General features: G+C 37.7%; 1 non-coding gene and 1 pseudogene across 1 annotated transcript; one reads left to right on the top strand and one right to left on the bottom strand.

Moving 5' to 3' along the window:
• The first annotated feature begins 1,456 nt into the window (after nucleotides 1-1,456).
• LOC144251770 (transport and Golgi organization protein 1 homolog) overlaps nucleotides 1,457-18,478 on the top strand; it is a 30,804-nt pseudogene continuing 13,782 nt past the window's right edge.
• LOC144251774 (U6 spliceosomal RNA) lies at nucleotides 7,101-7,207 on the bottom strand. Its single transcript, XR_013342746.1, has one exon. It is a non-coding gene; the product is annotated as a U6 spliceosomal RNA (small nuclear RNA).

Genomic DNA, 18,478 nt, shown 5'->3' with positions numbered 1-18,478 from the left:
TTTCTCTAAGTTTTAAAGATTCAGTTAATTTGGGGAAACAACTGATGGGTTCATTGTTGGAGGTTGATGAATAACCTTAGCAGAGACTATAGTAACAAGCCCTTGGTCACAGACAAATGAGAATGGCTCCACCAAGGATGGGAGCATTGCAGACACTCTTCCTTGGGCTGGCTAGCTTGTGCCTTCCCCCTGTTAACTGTACATATCAGTAATTCAGCTATATTATGATTTAAATCAGATTTTGCTCCTCTTGTCAGAAAGTACAACAATTGCTTGTTAGTTGATAGGTTGTGATGAAAAGGAGTCTACTCCTTTGGCTTGAAACTTAGCTTCATTACTCACTGGATGTGTGACTGCCTCAATTTACTCTAAAATAAGGATTTGAATAGGACCTACTACTACTGTAAGGTACTATTGTTATGAAGATTAAATGAATTGATATATATATAAAACCTTCAGAATAACAACTGGACATAAAGCGTTCAAGAAACGTTAGCTAGTAGCTTTCTTCTCTGACAATCGGTTTTGTCAGTTGGTTCCCACTAAGTTGTGGACTTTTTCCGACCAGGACCAGATATCTTGTCTTTTGATTTTCATCCACTCCAACACCATTCTAGGGCCTTGTCCAGCGTCTGGCATGAATGGTAGCACAAAATGAGAGTTAAAAATATGCTTTTGAATTAAATAATTTCTTCCCTTATGGATAAAGATAAGAATCTCAAGATCTTAGCTGGAAGACTAATGTCCATCTCTCTGCCCCCACCTGTCCCCGCCTTAAAAAAAAGCAGGCCACTGTCTCCAGTTTACACCCTCACTCACAGTTCCATTCACCTTCCCCTTTCCTAATCAGAGGGATCTTGGGGTGGGGCTTCAAGGATCCTCAAGGAGTTTGAAGGGGAGGGAGCCTGGAACCCTAGACTAGCTGTGACAAGTCATGGGTGGGATTTGGTAGTTCAGAAAAGGAGGTACCAGACCAGGAATGGGGGATGGGAGTGATGGTGGAGTGGAGTGGGCTAGTTCAGGATGGACCAGAAAGGAGACATTGAGGAAAGCCAGAAAGGACCGGTTGGCGGAGTGGGGGGGATGGGTGGGTGATGACTTGTGAGGGCATAGAAGCAAAGGCAGGTGATTGGACGAGAAGGAGAGTTCTAGTTGCCAAGGCAGCGACTAGAGGAGAAGGTCTTCAGTTGAGGAGAAGGTCTTGACTAGAGAAGGACAGAGCTCTGGCTCTGTGAGTTCTCCAGTAGAGTCTGTGCATCTACCCCCAGATATCCCTGCTGACGTGTCACCCGGGAAAGGCTTAAGCCTTCCCGGGCGTCACCCCTCCCCGCCTTGCTACCCACCACCCCTCCCTGCCTCGCTACCCACCCGCCCCCTGAGCCCCCTCCATCGCCGCCTGCCACTGCCTGCCTCAGCCTACTCCACCGCATCACGGGCTCACTGAGGTGACCACAACATGGCTGCGGTGCCTGGGCTGCTCTTCTGGCTGTTCGTGCTCTGTCCCACCTGGCGAGTGCCGGGCCACCTGGACCCAAGCACCGGCAGGCGCTGCTGGAAGCACAAACTCTGTGCAGACTACGAATGCACCAGTGAGTGAGCAGGCGGGTGGGCGGCCCGGGGTCTCTGCGGTGGCTCTTTGGGGCTGCATGGGGCTCCGATCCCCTGGTCCCCAGCCCTGCGGTCTGGGCTAGGGGTTCGAAGGACAACGGGTGGGGTGCAGGAGTGACAGAGCCTCGGGACCCTGTGTGTGTCCCCTCCGGCTCTGCCGGCGCCCTCCTACTTGTTGCCAGCGTTTTATTTTTCTCTACTGACTGAGGCGGGGGTTGGGAAAAACTCAGAGCGCATTGAAAGTGCATTCTCAGAAAACACTATGGATGGTAGGAACAATTTTTGGCTCAGAAGAACCATCCTCATGCAGATAGTCAAACAGATAATGCTCAGGGTGAACAAACTTCATTTGAACTTTTTGAAGAAATACTACCAGATAAATTGAAAGTGCCAGAAAGTGAAAGCAACAAAACCAGCAACATTTCTCAGGTCTCAAACGAACAGGAGAAGACTGATGCTTATAAACTTTTGAAAAAAGAAATGACATTCGACTTGAAAACCAAATTTGGCTCTACTGCTGATGCACTTGTGTCTGATGGTGAGACGACCAGACTGGTGACTTCATTAGAAGATGATTTTGATGATGAGGAATTGAATGCTGATTATTATGCATTTGATAAGGAAGAAGAGGAGAATGAGGAAAGCTTTGGGGAGCCCCCGTTACTAACCTTTATAAATGAAGAAGACATGAAATTCACAGTGGAGTTTGGAGTGGAGAAATATTCAATAGGTGAAGAGCAGAATTCAAATGGAGAAGATAAGGCTGAGGTAACTCTGCCCCCGGGCATCAAGGATGATGATAAAAATATACTGACAACCTTGGAGGATACTTTATTTATTGGCACAGGTGGTGATGAGAAAACAGATATGATGGATTTGGAGAATTCTTATTCAGAAGAAGAAAAAGAAGATGAGGAAGATTTAGTCCCAGATAGAAAAAAGAAGAAACCACAAGCAGCAACAGATTATATTTATCCTGAAAGTGCAGAATATGGTCTTTTTGTGGAAACCTCTAAGACAGATAATGATGAAGAGCCAAAAGTGGACATCGAACTTCATATTAAAGGAAAAGAGACAGATGTTCAGGAGATGTTTAGGTTCCACCACAAAGTGATGTCAATGACCTCTATAGGTAAAATCTTCCCAAATGTCATTTAATGTGTCTCAGGTGCTGAGATGCTGAGGCAATGGGGCAGACTTCACCAGCAGTCAAATTCATAGACCAATAGTGAATGGAGGGCCTGGGGTTATAGCTCAGTGGTAGAGCACTTGTCTAACATGTGAGGCACTGGGTTTGATTCTCAGCACTGCATACAAATAAATAAAATAAAGGTCCATCAAAAACTAAAAAAAAGGGCTGGGGATGTGGCTCAAGCTGTAGCGCGCTCGCCTGGCAAGCGTGCGGCCCGGGTTCGATCCTCAACACCACATACAAACAAAGATGTTGTGTCCGCCGAAAACTAAAAAATAAATATGAAAAAAATTCTCTCTCTCTCTCTCTCTCTCTCTCTCTCTCTCTCTCTCTCCTCTCTCAAAAAAAAAAACTAAAAAAAAAATTAGGCAAAAGCTTAAAAGAATAGTAGTGAATGGAATCTCAGGGTTGAGAAAGACCTTAGAAGCAACTGGTCCAACTTCTTAATAACTGCATGTTGGACTCCTGCTGTTTAATCAAACGTACCCCAGGCTCATGTAACTCATACTGAAATTCCACCCCTACAAGCTCTCAGTTCTAACTGGAATTCTACCTCATTCACAGAGCCTCAGTGCAGGTCTGTACCCAATTCCCTTTAGTCTCTCTTGGTATTACTGTGTTCTTTTTAAATAGCTGTCATCTGTTCATTCAATGAATAATTGTTGAGTATCTCTGCCAGGTGCCAGATGCTGTGTTAAGCCTTGGCTCATTCCACCTGCAAATCTGCAAACCAAGACTCCCTCTTTCAGCTTTCCTAAAATTTTAAACACAAAGTTTCACCAGCACTAAATCCATGTTTGTTGAATGTGACCCTGTCTATATATCTCTGGTTTTAAAATTTCTCCTTGAATAAATATTGTTCTGGTAGCAGTTGTATGGCCATGGAAGTAGTGGAGAGTAGACTGGAGAATGTTCATTTTATAATTGAAGGGTCTGACAGCTCTAATTAGGATTTTGAAGTTTTCTTCTCTGTGTTAATTGTCTTTAGGAGAGCCACATATTCCAGGCACTGTGACTCTAAGTGAAACACTCAATGAATATTGAAACTGAAGAGAGACAATTCTTATACTATAGCATAAAATAAAGTAACCATTTCCCCTTTCAATTTTAGAGCTACTTATAACAGAAGGTACTCCTGTTGATGCTGCTGATACAGAAAACCAACTAGAGATAAAGGTAGAAGAGCCAGCAGATGCCACCCTTTTGGACAGCATACTTTTCTTGTTACATTCATTCTTGCTTTATTTGTCTAAGATGGTAAGTTTGACATAGTTTCTTCAATTAGAATGTTGATTATTTATTAGTTTGTAAGTGGCTTCTGGTCATGAAGTGAAGAACTTAAAATGTCTTTATGAAAATGACTCCTGACCCTTTGAGTAGATAGCTCCAGAAACAAAAGCCATAGGGGTGTGGCTTTAATGGCTACTTGGTTTAGCACATGAGGAAGATTTGCTGTCTACCAAGGCTGGTCATTTGCACACCTGTAAAAACTTGGTTCTTCCCCTCAGAACCTTTCTTTCTGGCAGGGAGATAACAGCATTCACTTGAAACACAGTAAGATAATGGCAGAAAGAGAGGTATTTATTTGATGGTAGAACATTATTGTCCATAAATGCATTTATTATGGTTGGAAGGGTGATCAATAAGGTCATAAAGTAGTTGAGATGTGTTTGAAGCACAGGCAAAGGGCAAACAGGAGTCTGACATGTGGTTTGTTGTTGATTAGATAGGCTGGGTTGGAGGATGGTGGGGGAAGCTGGTAGTCAGAAGAAATGTGTTCAGAGAAATGGAAACATGAAGAAAAGGATATTTGGGTAGGGCTGGAGAATGTGAATAGTTGGTGTTGTAAAGTGTGAAGTTGGAAGGGGATGGTCTGTTGGAGAGGCCAGCAAATCTTAAAGGAAGTCATGAGCCAAAGTCGCATTAGACCATTAATAGTGGGGATCCTTAGAAAGTTTTAAGAATGAAAGGAATTAGGTTAGATCTGTTTCTTAGAGTCACTTAAGACTGATCTTTCTAAAGAAAATCATGATCCAAACAAGACATTTAATCTGTCTAGAAGCTTATCTAAGCATTTTAGGGCTTACCTCTCCCCCATTGGTATTTGTTGATATTGGACTTTTAGAATTTAATTATAGGAATGAGAAAGCTTTTAGAGGTTGGAGGATAAGATGGTCCTAGGGCCATTGTGACAGTAATCCTCCTAAACTGAAGTTGTTTCCTGTAGATTGTGTTATTTCAAGGCTTGAGTAAGAAAGATGATGATGTTGTTTTCCTTGTAAAATGTATAAATTTTGTAGCCAGGTAGATCTGGTTTCAAATCCCAAGGTTATCATTTAGAAGTTTGGGCAAATAACTAAACTTTTGAAAAAAGTTTTCCTCATCTGAAAAATGTAGATAATGCTTACTCCAATCATAAGAATTTAATGATTTGACAAGGTAAAGTGTCTGGTGAGGTGTCTGGCATTTTGAAGGGTTTTACCCCCACGTACCCCCTAATTCTCATGTAGGCAGTCAGAAGGTGGTATAAAGACAATGAATATTCCTGGGGAGGAAAGACCACCAGGGTGGAAAAGATGTGGTGGGGAGAAACAAATCATTTTTCAGTTGGCTCCATGTTTGTTCATGATGGTGGCAGCCACCTGAGTAAGAGGTATATAGAAGCCAGGCAGTTAGAATAGTGATATTTCCAGTGATTAAAGCAGTCTTCCACAGTCATAATTTGATTATCAGAATGAATCAGCATCACTTGGAAAGTTAACAGCCTCACGATATGGGAAGGATTACTTTATTCATATTTTTAGGTATGCACAGAGCCCTCCTCTAGTTCTAGGTCGGGGGACACGAATGTGGTGCAGGTATGGTCAGTGATTGTACGGTGATAGGTAAGACATAGATGTGAGTGGTAAAGAAGAGGCACAATGTTAGGAGACTGATTTGAAAGGAGATTTCAAAAAGGCATTTTGATGGCCCAGTATGTACAGGACATTGTGCGAGGACTAAAAGAGTCTAACAGGTGTAAGGCATGATTGTGATTTTTGAAAGCCTTAAGAAAAGGACTTAACAAATATATGCAAAAATTATGAACAAGTCAATGTAAAATCTTAAACAAGTAGTATGATATCTGATAGGACTGGAGAGTAATAGGCTCTGATGTGTTTGGGAGATGTGCACCAATCAGATTCATTGATCAATGGAATCTTAGTAGAATCTTGGTGTTAGAAGAAACCTTGGAAGTCTGCTAGTCTAGTTTCTCATTCATTGCTGTAATTTTCTTTACTGTGGCCCTGACGAGTAGTTATGAGGCCTGTACACCAGTATTTCCTAGCATGAGTCACTCTCTTACAAGGCTATATGTTCTTCTGTTGTCTAGTTCATCCTTGTATTGACTCCAAATTTTCCTTCACATGATTTTCTCTATAAAATTGAATTCTTTTCTACATAGAAATCCTTTAAATATTTGAAGTTATATCTTAATTTAAAAATTATTTTTAGTATTTTTATCATGGAAACTTTCAAATAAGAGCAGAGAGAATAGTAGGGGACTATAGGTAACCATAACATACTGTCCATTTCAGAATACTAGAAGAAAAGATTGTGAAAGTTTTACCATAGAGAAATGATGTTTGAGGAGGTAGATATATATTTAACCTGATTTAAACGTTACATAGTGTATACATGCATCAAAATGTCATGTTACCTACTTCAATAATTGTAGTGTTTGTTTCTATGTACTAGTTAAAGAATAAATTTAATTAGAAAAGCTTTAAAGAAAAGCATAGAGAATAGTATAATGAACCCACGGGCCATCACCCAACTTAACAGTAATTCCTTGATAGCCAATATCAGTGAGGTTTTTTTTTAATTTGTTCTAATTGGTTATACATGACAGCAGAATGCATTTCAATTCATTGAATATAAATGGAACAAAACTTTTCCTAGTTGTACACAACACATGTGTAGTCCTACATGTACCTCGGGTAATCAGGTTCATCTCATTCTACCATCTTTCCTATCCCTATGCCCCCTCACCTGTCCTACCTCCCCTCTGCCCAGTCAAAGTTCCTCCATTCTTCCATGCCCCTTGCCACCCACCTCACCCCCATTATGGTTCAGCATCCACTTTCAGAGAGAACATACAGTTTTTGGTTTTTGGGATTGGCTTACTTCCCTTAACCTGATATTCCCATTCACCCACAGATGCCATAATTTTTTCTCTTTTAATGCTATAAGTAATATTCCATTTCATATATGTACCACAGTTTCTTTATCCATTCATCTGTTGAAGGGTTGGTTCCACAAAACTATGGAATGCTTCACAAATGTGGGTGTCATCCTTGCTCAGGGACCATGCTAATTTTTTCTGTATTGTTCCAATTTTAGAATATGTGCTGCCAAAGCAAGCACACTCTGAGTTTTAACAAATGTAGATACCCATATAAAAACTACCATAATCAAGATATAGAACAGTTTTTTCACTAGAAAAGGGGTTTCCTTGGGATCCTTCCCAGTGAGTTCCTTCACCACCTGTTTCAGGCAACCACTGATAAGTTTTTTTTTTTTTTTAAACTATAGATTCATTTTTCCTACAGTACTATTTCATATATATGCCACTATAAGTGGACTCATATCTAGGAGTGCAATTGCCTCCTACGTTTAATGTATGTTTTTATCTTATGTGATACTGTCAAGCCATGCTAAAAATGACTACAATCATTTTATACTTCCACCAGCAATTTAGGAGACTTCCACTTGACTTCATCTTCACTAGCACTTGGGCCATTCTAGTGGGTATGTCTTTGTGAGTTTATTTCCTGATAATTAATGATACTGAGTGAACTTTTTTTTCTTTTGAGATAGGGTCTCACTAACTTGCTTAGGTCCTTGATAAGTTGCCAGCCTCAAACTTGGGATCCTCCTGCCTCAACCTTCTTTTTTTGTTGTTTTTGTTTTAAAGAGAGAGTGAGAGAGGAGAGAGAGAGAGAGAGAGAGAGAGAGAGAGAGAGAATTTTTAATATTTATTTTTTAGTTCTCGGCGGACACAACATCTTTGGTATGTGGTGCTGAGGATCGAACCCGGGCCGCACGCATGCCAGGCGAGCGCGCTACCGCTTGAGTCACATCCCCAGCCCCTGCCTCAACCTTCTGAGTTGCTGGGATTACAGACATGTGCCATGATGCCTGGATCAAATACTTCTTCATGAGCTTGTTGACCATACTGTTTTTGTATGTCAACTCTCTCTGGCTAGCTGGAATCCAGACTTCTCTCAGCTCAGTGCCAACTGTGGGATTGGTTAGCTTATAGTTGTTCTTGGCCCTCACAGGTACTGCTTAGAATGTAGCCCCAAACTGAAGACCACCTCCATGCAGATTTCTGGAACTCTTTTTCTTGTGGCTCCCATCTTTCTGGTAGTTTTCTCTACATATTTTTGGCTGCTTAATCTCCTGGAACTCTGGTCTCTCTCTGCACAGTGAGACTGTTATGCCCCATTTGGGTTCTCCTTCCCAAACTGAGGTCTAGAGGGTGCCTCCAGGTAGAATGCTCACCTATTTGTTCTCCTGCTCTTAGGGGTGACAGTTGCATGTCCCTTGTGGCTTTCTATCTGAAAAATAGCTCTTTAAAAATATATTTTGACTGGGCATGGTGGCACATGCCTTAATCCTAGCGGCTCGGGAGGCTGAGACAGGAGGATCACGAGTTCAAAGCCAAAAGTGAGGTGCTAAGTAACTCAGTGAGACCCTGTCTCTAAATAAAATACACAATGGGGTTGAGACTAGGGATGTGGCTCAGTGATCAAGTGCTCCTGAGTTCAATCCCTGGTACCAAATATATATATATGTAACTTTTTGCAATAATTGAAAAAATATGTTTGTGGGACTTCTAGGATATATTATAGTTTTGGTGAATAAATGACATCCCCTGGTACAACAATTTAACCTGTTTTCTCTATTGCTTTTTTTTTTTTTTTTTTTTTTGGTGGTGCTGGGGATTGAACCTCGGGCTCCATGCATTCTAGGCAAGTGCTGAGCTAACAACCTCAGCCTCTGTCTGTTGCTTTATATTCCTTGCAAATTGGTAGTCAGGTTTAGGTTCAATTCAGAATAGTAAGGTATTCTTCTAGCATTATCAAATGATACACAAAGGGGCTTGAAATCTTTTTAACTTTTATTTGTCAATATGATTATCATGCATTTAAAAATATTTGGTGTGTTTAATCCAATTAGGAATAGTAATTGTTCTTACCTGATGCTCCATTCCCCCCCCCCCTTTTGCCTTGTAGAAGCCTCTTTATCTTGGCTCCTGGGACCCTTTGCCACCACCTAGTGGTCATTGTTACCTATTTTCCTTGCTTTTGAAGTATGAGATGTTCCACGTTCATCTTAAACATTTCCTGTCCAGACCTTGAAGGAACTATTTCTCTAAAATAACTTTGGTTCCTTTCAATAAGAAGTCATATTTAGAGGCTACATTCCAAGTACTAGGATTGCTTATTGCTCAAATTGACTGTCATTTGTAGGCCTTTTTAGTGAACAAAGCACAGAAATATGTGGGGGTTTTTCATCATGTCATTTAGATAATTCCCATGAAAATTCAGGATGCTAGAGATTTTACTTCACTTCATCTATCTTAGATTTGTGTTTTCTTTCTCTGATGTTGGAGTTCCAGTTTTCAATGACATCAATATAATTGTTTACAGTATTGTGCCACTTAATGACATTTTGGTCATTAGTGCATAATAATGGAGCTAAAAAATTCTTGTCACCTAGTATTTTTAATATCTTTTCTGTGTTTGATATGTTTAGATATATAAACATTTACAATGTTACAATTGTCTACAGTATTCAGTATAATAATATCTTATAGGTTTTTATCCTCAAAGCAATAATATACCATATATGAATACCTAAGTGTGGAAATGGCTATATTTTCTAGGTTTGTATAAGTATACTCAATGATGTTTGCACACTGAAATTGCCTACGATGTGTTTTTCAGAATTTATTCCCATCATTAAGCAACATACGACTATATTTATATTATTTAAAATACTTTCAGAAATGTATTCCTGAAATGAAATGAAATTCTCTTGTCTTTAAGCTATATCCCACTAAGGTGTGTTTCAAATAACTCATTTCTGTGGTTTGTCACCAAGTTGATATCACAGGTTGTTTCGTTTTTGCTTTCAATATTTAGGTATTACTTTTTAAGATTTTTTAATTTATTTTACAATTATTTAAATATTTAGAAGAGCCAAAGTTAATTTGTAAAAATAAGTTGTTTCTGTTATTTTGTACTGGTGATTGAACCCAGGGCTCCTATCCACTGAGCCACATACCTTGCCTTTTTATATTTATTTAGAGATAGTTCTCACTAAGTTGCATAGGGACTTGCTAAGTTGCTGAGGCTAGCTTTGAACTTGTGATTCTCCTGCCTGATTTTGAAAGAACTCTAGCTTTTGTCCCAGTTCTGTCTATCCTGATGTTACTCTCTTTTATAGTTAACTTTAAAAATTTATTTCATTATGTATTCTGCTATTAAAAAAAAAATAAGCAAATGAGAAAAGGGATATGTAACTCAGTGGTAGAGCACTTGCCTACCATATAAGAGGCCATGTGTTCAATCCCCAGCACCATAAAAAGAAAAAGAAAAGCAAATGATTTTTACATCTAGCTATGATAGGTTTATATAGGTACTGGCTTCACCTTCCCAACTGAAACAACTAAAATAAATATGAAAAAAAAACCCACAAACATAAAATTTGAAGATCAAGCAACATTGAAGATCAAGCAACAAAGAATGGTTCTGGAAACATAAGGAACAAATGCTATGAGCTCTATAGTTGTCCCAGCTTTTACTATGTTAAGAGATTCCCAAGCCATGACAAAGAAGGGGAAGTCGGGCAGAACCAGAGGATACCATGAATTGAGAGATGGTGCTGAGATTCCAGGAAAACCAAAGTGACTAGAATTCACAGGGTGGAGTAACAAAAGAAGGTTTCTACATTGAGAGACAATTCTTGAAATTTGTGAAAGGCTCCCTGAGTGTTCAGCAGAGTATTGATCAGCACATAAGTGTGATGAAACTGCTTAGCAAGTCAGAGAAACAATCTTAAGTGATTAGAAGGAATAGGTCCTAACACAGGGACCAGAATAGCACCTGGAAAAAACTATCTAAGGAAGTTGGGTAGAATAATCAGAAGGGTGTTACCTCGGACTGACTATTACAATTTATGTCATACCTAACAAATATTCAGACCCAAGAGACTCAAATTGTTTCCAGTAATTTAACTGTATACAAAATATTAAGAACAGTAATTCGTAATGTATGGCATCGAATCAAAGCTTACCAGGCATGCAAAGAAGCAAGAAAAATACAATCCACAATGATGAGGAGAAGAATCATCCAATCAAAGCCAACTGAGAACTGGCGGAGATGTTAGAATGAGGTAATGGCATTTTTTTAAAGTTATCACTATTATATTTCGTGTGTTAAAAAGGTAAAAAGAGATATAGAAGATATATTTTAAGAAAATCAGACTTCTAGAGTTGAAAATATATGATAAATACAGTGGATGGGATTAATGCCAGAATAAGCATTGCAATGAAATTGTTAGTGAACTTGAAGACATAGCAAGAGAAGTACCCCGAATGAAACACAGAATATAGTGGAGTGATACCTTTAATATATTTGAAGAGCAATAATGTTGGCTGATAATATCGTGCCCAGTGAAATATCTTTCTAAAATGAAGACTTGTACTTACATACAAGCTGAAAGAATTCACCCTACACTTGCACCAAGACAGCAGATGGAAATAATGGAATAAAGGAGTAAAGAAAATGGTTACTGTGTGCATAAATGTTTAAAATAATTTTTCTTATTTGAACATTTTAAAAAGTCATTGACTGTTTAAAGACAAATATCAGTGTAGTATGGGACTTAGAAAACATGTAAAGTAAAATACATGACAACAGTATAAATCTCAGAAGGGTAGTAACTATTGTAACGTTCTTATTGAATATGTGAAGTAATATAGTATCATCTGAAGGTAGATTGTGACAAATTAAAGATGTATATTCTAAACTCTGAAGCACTAAGATTAGAAAACAGAGTTATAGCCAATAGAGGAATAATAAGCCAATAGAGGAATCACTAAAAATACCGATAGTGGTATTTCTGCAAAAGAAGACAGAAAGAAAGAAAAGAAAAAGAACAAAGAACAGAAGGAACAAATAGAAGATTATATTAAGATTACACCTATGTACAGCAGTAATCCAGGGACAGGTGAGCGTCTTTCCTTCTGGAGTCCTTTCATTTGGACTCTTCCGCTTGGCTCTCCTTGAGCTGTCCCCCGCTGGGCTCCGCAGTTGGTTCTTTCCGCTCCCAGCCCCGCCCCTCGGCATCCTCCATCTGCTCACTGCAGTCCACCCAGTGGCTTCCTCTGATGACGCGTTTTACATGCTTTGGGCAAAAAGCGCCTGCGGTGGAGGAAGGCAAAGTTCACTCCCAGTACCCGCCCCCTGCGCTGGGTCCTCCCAAAGTAGGAAACAGTGAAAGACAGGGTCCTGTGCTGTTCTGCAGGGAAGCATCACTTCCGCTCAGCTGTCCCTACACCATGGACTCACAGTACCTGCCACTGTGCTTCCCCGGGGGACCCGGAGCTCCTGGGACCCCTGTCGATGCTCTACGCAGCCCTCATAGCCAAGCTACTGGAGGTGACGGTCCCATTCCCAGGGAGGGACCCCAGCTCTGGCAGGCGGGTGGCTGAGTTCTGGCGGAGTGGGTGCACTGACTGTCATGGCGACGGAGAAATGGAGTGTGTCAGGCCCAAGGCAGGCAGGACGTGACTGTATTGTTAAGCGAGGCCGGTGAGAGTGGACTTGAGCTTTCCCCACTTGCACTTTTTTTTTTTTGACGGAATAGAGGTGACAACCTCATGGTATGTTCCAAAATGCAGCCAACAATCCAAACAGCTAACGTTACTACAGGTCTTTTCCCTACGGAGACTGCTGGGGAATTGGGCCCAGATGACAGTTATCTGGTATTACCTGTAGAGGGCGGTGAAAACGGAAGAGTAGGCAGGTGTTTACTACACTGCCTTTGAGCAACCATTTAAAATTAGGCTTTGAATTTTATAGAAGGATGTTAAATTCAGAGAAGTTTATCTAAGCCAGTTTTCAAGAGTTGTCTGAAATTACATGTCACTTGTCTGTTTATATAAGAGTGGAATGGAAGTAAGATTTAAAATCTTATACATATATCATCATTGTTTTTATTTGTTGCCATAAAATTAATTAGTTCTTTCATATAGTTAAGTTTTTGTCTTAAATGAATTTTTTAAATTCTAAAAACCAGGTTATCAGAGAAAAGAATGATCCAGAGGGATTCTAGCCAGGTGTTAGACAATGTGATGATATAGGGCCTGTTACAAACTGGAAATGTATGCTCAATTTAAAGTATTTAGATTCGGGCTGGGGTTGTGGTTCAGTGGTAGAGCGCTTGCCTAGCATACATGAGGCACTGGGTTCAATCCTCAGCACCATATAAAAACAAAACAATGTGTCCACCCTAAAACTAAAGATACATAAATATTTTTTAAAAAGTATTTAGATTCATTATACTTGAAAACACTGCAAGAGAACAAAAAATATGAGACTGCCAGTATCCTCTCTCTTGAAGACGCTATTGGAAAATATTGAGGAGGTGGATTTCTGATGAGGAGGTTGGTTTAGAATTGCCATGATTCTTTGTGACTGTTTTGTTATAAATTTAAGGTTTCCCATTTTTTCTAATTTGTCTGTTTCAGCTGTTTACTACATTGCCTGATGATACTCAACCTGGGCCTGATTTTTATGGACTACCATGGAAGCCTGTAGTTTTCACTGTTTTCTTTGGGATTGTATCCTTTGTCATTTTCTTTTGGAGAACTGCTCTTATTGTGAGTAAATTGACTTACTTATACCTTAGCACATAAGCACAAGGATTATTTTATATAGTCACTGGCCCCCCCTTTTTTTTCTTTTTCAGTTGCTAAAACACAAATTAGTGGTTTAAGTTAAACTAACCTTATAAAATAATTTAGTGTGGGTGCAGTTGGTAGAACTGGTAATTCTTACAGCCATCCTAACCAGTAGTTTCATATGTATCAGAAGTCTTAAAAATGGGATAAAAGATGGGATAGGTTAGATAAATATCCTTTTATGTAGCATATATGTCTAGTAATCTATCTTAAAGAAATAACTATGTTTTGAAGATTTTGGTAATGTTTTTCAATGGAATAGTGTATTAGATTGAAGACTTAGCACAACATAATTCATTTAGGGGTTATTGTATGTTTGATTAATGGAATAGTAGGCAGATTTATTTATTTCAAAGCTTTGAGGTACAGAAAATGCTCACAATTAAATGTGAAGTGGGAAAAAAAGCAGAAACTAAGATTTAAATGTTGATGAACTGTATGTTAATATAAACACATATAAAAAGGGGGAAATGCTGCAAAGAAATACAGTAAAATGAGAAAAAGGAGATGAGATAATTTTTCCAGTCTTTTATATAAATTTTTCCCAGATTTTATGATTTGATCATATGTTCAGAAAATACCTTTTTATTTGGAAGTATAGATTATGTGTTGTCCAAAAATCCATTAAATGTTTTGTTCATTAAGTTTTTTTTTTCCTGAGCAGAATTAGTCTATCTCTGTGTATGTGTGTACATATATGTATAAGTGTGTGTGTGTGTGTGTGTGTGTGTGTGTGTGTGTGTAGGCTTATACATACTTAAGTTTGTACTGTAGGTTATTCTGTTTCATAGTTATTTAACATAATTGGAAGAAAATTATTTTAGGTAAATGGACTGTGCATATGAAAATCCTAACATTTAAAGAGGCTAAAAGCATTGGATACAAATCTTTTCAAATCTGAGTGTTCTTTTTCTGATTTCTTAATTATTTCAGACATATGATTGTTAAGATAAGTTTCCTCTCCTTGTACAATTGAGTGTAAAATCTCTTAAAAAGTATTCCCTTCTTAAATAGAAGAATCGTTTGCCTGGATTCCTGTGAGGAATTTTCTAATCTCATTGAACTTTGTCTCAGCTAAAAGGAAAAAGGAAATAGAAGGATAAAGAGAAGGGAAAAACATGAAACCATTTTATATTTCTCCCTCTTGTTTCTTTCATTTCAAGAACCGCGGTACCTGTTTCTCTTTTCACTAGGTTATGTGGGATCTGGTTCCTAGCTTGTTGCTCCTCAGTTTCAGCATTTGACTTTGGAACTTTAGTCCCTACCTTAGATGACTGCTTTTATGCTACTTCCCATTTTCCTCTGTTGTCATTTTGAGTAAAAGTTTAGCAAGGCTATGACATTAAAGAAATGTTCATTTATTTCTGTGTTGGAGTTTTCTGAATGCAATTTCCTATTACAAAGATCCCATGGATGATCCATGGACACATCTGAGTATCCCATCACCATTTATAACATTTGAAAGGACAAGTAATATGCTAAGTTACAAAGAAATTTAGTGATGTTTTTAAAAATATTTCTGCTTAGGTTTTATTATCAGGCAGTTTATTGCTGTCTTTTGGAAATGATTGTTTTTGTCCTTTCCAGAATATGTTAATTGTCATTTCTCTTGTTGCTTGTGCATTTTCTTCTAGCAGTCTTCCCTTTCAGATTTCTTGCTATATATATATAGTGGTTTGCAGAAATAAGATGATGTAGCCTCTTAGTTTCTAAATTCAGCCAATAGCCAAATTTAAATTGGAGTTCTAAGATGTTTTCTGGTGAGTGAAAGTGGCATATCTTAGTACAAAGATTATGCCTTTAATATTGTTTCCTCAGATTCCTTTTGAATAGTCATTGTTTCTAGACTTTATCCTGGTTATTTAGAATTGTCAAGTAAATGATTTTGAGGACACACACACACACACACACACACACATATACACACACACATCTTTACTGTGAAATAAGGTACATATCTTAGTGTTTTTATGTCAGAGGCTATTTATGAAATATCACTACCAATTAAATTTAAAAGGCTTGTTAACCTTTACTTATTTTTAATCCTATAAATTATTATCCTGAACCAGAATGTTATTAAATTCTCACTTGGTTATGATTCTGACTGTTGTTTTAGGAATGGTGTTTCTATTGAGCAGATGTTTGACATCAAATTTAATCTTTTTTCTCTCTTCTAGGTAAAAGATAGAGTATATCAAGGTAAATTTTTAGGTTTCTTAAACTTGTAATAACCCTTTGTATTGGTGTTTGATGTGTGTTTTATGTATGTTAGAAGTAGATAGAGTGAATTTTAATGTCTATTATCTTTTTTACCTCCTGAAAATTTTACTATTCCTAGGTTGCTAGCATGGATAATAGAGTAGATGATGATGGTTCCAACTCTGAGATAGGAGATAAAGAGGAGAAACAAATTGTGGATAGGGAGATGATGATAAGTTTTAATTTGGGGCAGATTAACTTTGAATATTGATGTAATGCAGATGTGTTACATTTGAAGAATATTTCTATGCTAATGATTTAGTCATGCATGAAGTAATTGAGTAGATAATTTAAAGAATGGCAATGTGAATCAGTATGTTTTCATTTCTGTTTTTCTTTGCAAAGAATGAAATGATTCCATTTTCTGAAAAGAGAGTGTTTTGAGAAGGGAGGAATATCAAGCTACAACACTTTACTGTATTTCCCATCTGTCAAATAAGCTTAAATTGAAATATCATTTTGGATGGGAGGGGTACCTGCGATTGAACTCTGGGGCACTCTACTGAGCCACATCCCCAACCCCCTATATTTAGAGACCAAGTCTCACTTAGTTGCTTAGTGTCTCGCTCTTGCTGAGGCTGGCTTTGAACTTGGGATCCTTCTAGCTCAGCCTCCTGAGCCACTGGGATTACAGGTGTGCACCACTGCGCCCAGCAAAATATCATTGTTCTTATATTTTTCTTAAATTTTAATAATTTTTATACTCTTATTGCTAATAAGCATAGATTGCTTTTTAAAAGCATAATAGTTATGCTAAGAAGTATTTCCTCATAGTACCATATAACATGTCTTTGCTTTTAGTAGATTGAGTAATTGAATTTCATTTAGTGATTGTAATAATCTTGTGTATTTCCCCCTTTTAGTCAATGAACAGCAAATTTCCAAAAAGGTGAACAATTTCATGAAAGAAAATGAGGAACTAATGCAGAAATTGTCAAATTATGAACAGAAGGTATAATTATTCTTTTTCTTTCTCCCTTGGTTCTAGCTTGAATCATTTCTACCTGTTTTAATTTAAAATCGTATTTTAAAATTTTTGTTTCATTATTTCCTACAAATCATCCAAATTCTAAGCAGTCATATGTATTAAGTACTGCTTTCTTCTGGAAAGGGTCACTTGTCTGGAAGTAACTTGTATAGTAGCACTATAATTTGTGTATCTTAATTCTGAATGCTTTATTTACATAGATGAAGGAATCAAAGAAACAGCAGGTCCAAGAGACCATGAAACAAAATATGATTCTTTCTGATGAAGTAACTAAATATAAGGTAAAAATCCCTTCTTTGGGGGGAATTACATTCTAAACTCAAAAGTAAATGTAATGAGTGAGTGATCTTGACACCTTTTTTTTCCAGGATGAAATGAAGCTTCTTGAAAAAGCTAATGAACTTCTGGATGAGAGAGCTAAAAGTCTTCATGTTATGTTAGAATCTGAGAGAGAACAGAATGCTAAGAATCAGGACTTGGTATGAGTTTTGCTGCTAAGTGTTACTGCAATTTGGCTTTTGAAATATTTTGTAAAATTGGTTAAGTTGAACTTAGTCCAGCTGTTAACTAAAGTAAGATTAGGAGTCAAGGAAGTTGAACACACTTCTGCCCATTTTGTGGAACTTTTAAGTACTGATACAACAAATTATTTTTATGGGCCTAGGAAATATTTTTATTCTCAACCTTGGATAATTTTCATATTGTTTTGCTCTGCCCTTGGAAACATGCAGAACAACTAAAAAACTATTGTCCAGTTGAATAGTATTTGTTTACTTTTTACTTGAAAGTGTAATGAATTAATGAATTTTCTGCACTTAAAAAAATTTTACTTACATATTTCATTTTCAATTTCTATAAGTTTCTGTAATTACATAAAAGTTGCAAAAGATAGTAGAGTGTGTTCTGAAATATCCTACCCCCAAGTAAGCTTGATCACCTAGCTGAGGTAGTATTTATCAGATTTCTCCACTGTAAAAATTCTTTCCAATCCTTGTCATATTGCATTCTTTGGAAGTTACCATGCACAGCCCACAGTTAAAGTATGAAGAGTTACAAGCTCAGGATGCAGCTCATGGTAGAGCACTTGCCTAGCATGCATGAGGCCCAGGATTCAATCCCAGGCATTGCAAACAAAGATTGCAGAGTTATGTCCACTTCCTTAAGGAGCGAGTATCTTTATAATTTTTTTGGAATTCTTCTGTATGTGAGATTAGTCTATTCTTCCTTAAATTTTATCATTTTTTACTTCAGATAAGAAAATTTTAAAAATGATCTTGGGAAATTTTTTTCTCTATCACTCGAAAAAAATTACTAATTTGAACTGGTTTACTTGAAACAGTAATTAATTAGTTAATTTTCTATGCTTTAAAACATTTTATTTACTTATTGCATTATGGTTTTCTATACTTTGTCC

This window comes from Urocitellus parryii, unplaced genomic scaffold (genome assembly GCF_045843805.1).
Source record: "Urocitellus parryii isolate mUroPar1 unplaced genomic scaffold, mUroPar1.hap1 Scaffold_205, whole genome shotgun sequence".
Lineage (NCBI taxonomy): Eukaryota > Metazoa > Chordata > Mammalia > Rodentia > Sciuridae > Urocitellus > Urocitellus parryii.
The sequence above is the reverse complement of the archived record's forward strand: the minus strand, read 5'-3'. Positions and strand labels throughout refer to the sequence as shown.